Source organism: Musa acuminata, chromosome BXJ1-4 (genome assembly GCF_036884655.1).
Source record: "Musa acuminata AAA Group cultivar baxijiao chromosome BXJ1-4, Cavendish_Baxijiao_AAA, whole genome shotgun sequence".
NCBI lineage: Eukaryota > Viridiplantae > Streptophyta > Magnoliopsida > Zingiberales > Musaceae > Musa > Musa acuminata.
In genome coordinates, this window is record NC_088330.1 from 15,453,641 (window position 1) to 15,457,237 (window position 3,597).

A 3,597-nucleotide genomic window follows, 5' to 3' on the forward strand; every position below is an offset into this window, starting at 1 on the left:
ATGACCAAAACATTGCATAGAGGTCAAATTACCAAAAAATTACAGATTCATAGCTTTATATCAAAACGAAAGAAGGTCTGGTTGTCAGTTGAAATCTTTCAAATTTTTGCAGAATAAAAATGGAAACATATATTAAGGTTACTGTGGGATGGGGTTAGAACATTTACCTTAAAATTATTTGAATCCCAAATGTGGGAAAATTGATGAAAAACCTCAAGCTCTTCTTCCTCTTCTTCTTCTTCTTCTTCTTCTTTTCTCAAATTCACATTGGCTACAACTCTTTAGGTTTGTTTTCTTTAACCTTTCATCTAATTATTTGGGTTTTGGCTAATGCAAATGTTGCAAGGTGTCATGCATGCATGAAAGGGGCTATGTGTCATCTTTAGAGCAAAGATAAGTGGCACCAACCTTAGGTTAGCATGTGACACATGTCCACTATATATATATTTTTTAACTTAAATCTGAATCTTTCATAAATTATATCAAACTTCTAATATTTACTCTTAGGTCCCTAGCCATAAACTTTTAATATAATATCATTGAATATAAAATAATTATTAAATAATCCTTATTTTTTACAAACAAACCTTTTACTAAATTTTTAAAAATGGGGGATGGTACACATATATACTTTATTTTTCGCATGATTTAACTGAAGTCCAGAAACCATACCAAAGTCATTCATAATAGTAGCCAGGTTCTTTACTGAAGTTGGATCATTTTGGAGAAAGATAAGTAAATCATCTGCAAATGTTATGTGTGATATATGAATAGAACCAGCAATTGGGTACCTTAATGCTGTCATTTAAGACTGCGTGTTCCAACATATAGCTAAGTCCTTCCATCGCAATAGTAAAGAGATACGGAGAGAGTGGATCACCTTGTCGGATGCCATTCGTGCTCCCAAAAAAACCAATAGGTGAGCCATTAAAGAGTATCGAAAACTTTGAAGTTTCCAGGCTAGATTGAATCCAATTAACCCATTGCTGTGGGAAGTTCATATCGAGGAGCATCTTATAGATAAATTTCCTATTAACTGAATCAAAGGCTTTCCGTAAATCAGATTTAAAATAGATTTTTGTCCCTCTTGTTTTTGAGTGCAAATCTTTGACCAAGTAATTAGCAAGCAAAATGTTATGATGTATACTTCTCTCTTTGATGAAAGCAGCTTGATTTGGGCTAATGATCTTATGTATTACCTTTTGCATTCTATTTGCCAATACTTTGAAGATAATCTTGTAAATAAAGTTGCATAATGATATGGGTCGATAGTCCTCTAGTGAATCAGCCTCTACATTCTTCGGAATTAGAGAAATAAAAGTGCAATTCATCTCTCTAAGAATATGACCTGAAGAGAAAAAATGTTGGCAAGCCTTGATCACATCATTTCCAATAATAGACCAAGTAGTTTGGTAAAATTCAACTGAAAATCCATCTAGACCTGGGCTTTGAACTCAATTATACAAAATGGATATGGAAGGAGATTCTCCAGCGATTTGAACTCAACAAACTGCCGCAACCAAACTTGCACCAAGAACTAGGCGACCTCATGCAATGTTTCTCACGAAAAGGGCCTCTCACACAACTAGCAAATGTTACTTTCAGATGCGCTATTTGGTGGATGTGGAAGGAGAGATGTAACAGAATCTTTGAATGTCAACACACAAACAATACTCAGCTCTTGAAAAAGATTAGTAGAGACTCAAGATCCTGTATGGAGCATGATCTCAAAACCGAGCACTTTAATCGAAGAGAAAAAGATATTTTTATCAAATTTAATTTTGCTATTAGCTAAAAATCTTGGGAATAATGCCAAATAATGTACCCACGGGTAGTTTTGATATAACTGGATAAACATTTTCTATGTTGACTATAATTGGGAGTTATAGTCTACAGCATGTGTAGTCATAACTATTGCATTTGCACTCTATGAGTTACTTGGCTTTGTCTATGACTTGTATAGATAAAGCTATTTGTAGAAATTTTACACTTAATCAATTTACTTTTACTTACAAAAAAAAAACCATTTACTACAAGTTCATATCATCGTAAACTAGACTTAACATTCCGAAATTCCAAATAAGAGAGATCTTCTAACACTTTTACAAGTTATATCCATTTCGGTTCATCGACAATATTTCATTACATACAAAATATGCTTATACAACAATAACATAATAACCAACAAGATTTGCCCATAATTCTGAATAGCTCTCCACAGCCTCAGCCCAATTCAAACATCTCAAAGAGTGACAAGCTGACCTAAAAGATTAAAATAACAACGGAGGGAGTTAAAAATAGCTCAGCAAGTAACAAAGCATATATAGCATGAGAAGGGACAGTTTCAAACAAATAAGATATCACAATGCAAGACATAATCTAAGAGATTCAAGGATATCATCTCATTAGATACAGAATCGCAAATGTCATTTCATTCATAACATATTTGGTTCATAACAAATGGAGCATAGAGTAATTTGGTTCATATCAATAGCGTATAAAATGTTTCGGAGCATATCAACGACATATGGAACATTTCGAAGCATCCCAATAACAGATTAAACATTTTGGAGTATATCAATGACATATGGAATATTTTGGAGCATAACAATAGCAAATGAAACATTTCGGAGTATATCAATGATATGTGAAGCATTTTGAAGTATATCAATGGCATAGGAAATATTTTGGAGCATATCAATACAAAATACGAAACAGAAGCTCAAACTTCATACCCTGTTAGAACCTTTGCAGATTCTAAACTTTGGGTTTATCTCTTTAGAGGATCGGCCTGTTTGGAACTCTATAGGGGTTCCTCCCTCCAAGTTGCTGCTCAAAGGCTGCAGAAAAGAGTTATCTATTGCTTATGAAAAGAAGTGGAATACATGATTATTTATAGGGCTTCTAAACCCTAACTCCTAATAGGACTCTTACTTAAGACTCCTACTTCTAACCAACTCCTAATAGGACTCCTACTTCTAACCAACTCTTAATATGACAAATACTCAAGACTCCTATTCCTTTACAACTCCTTATTCTTCTCTAAGAAATAACCTCTATAAGAGAGCCTTGAACATGAAGAAGAAGATATGGAAGAAGAGCCACAGCCGACCGACATTACGGTACACGCACTAGCCGGCTACTCAAATCCGCAAACGATGAATGTTGGAGGCCTTCTCAAACAATAGCCGATTACTGTTCTCATCGACACGGGCAACACTAATAACTTCCTGAATGGTAAGGTTGCTCTCGGATGGCACTGCATATTGAAGGTTGCAGCAAGTTCGATGTAAAGGTGGCCGACGGTAGAATCCTAAGTGCGACCAAAGATGCCCGCAGGTGAAACTATTACTGCAAGACCAAGAAATTATCACTGATTTCTTCCTCCTACCACTTGATGACTATAAGACAGTGCTTAGTGTAGAATGGCTGACTACACTAGGTGATGTCTCTTGGAACTTTTCTAAATTAATTATGAAATTCTATTGTAAGGGCAAGCAGATCATCCTATGCGGGAAGCGCGGAAGCAACGTTACCACTGTTTCGACCCAACGAATGGAGAAAGTTTTACACAAGGTAAATGGTGGCTTTTTGATG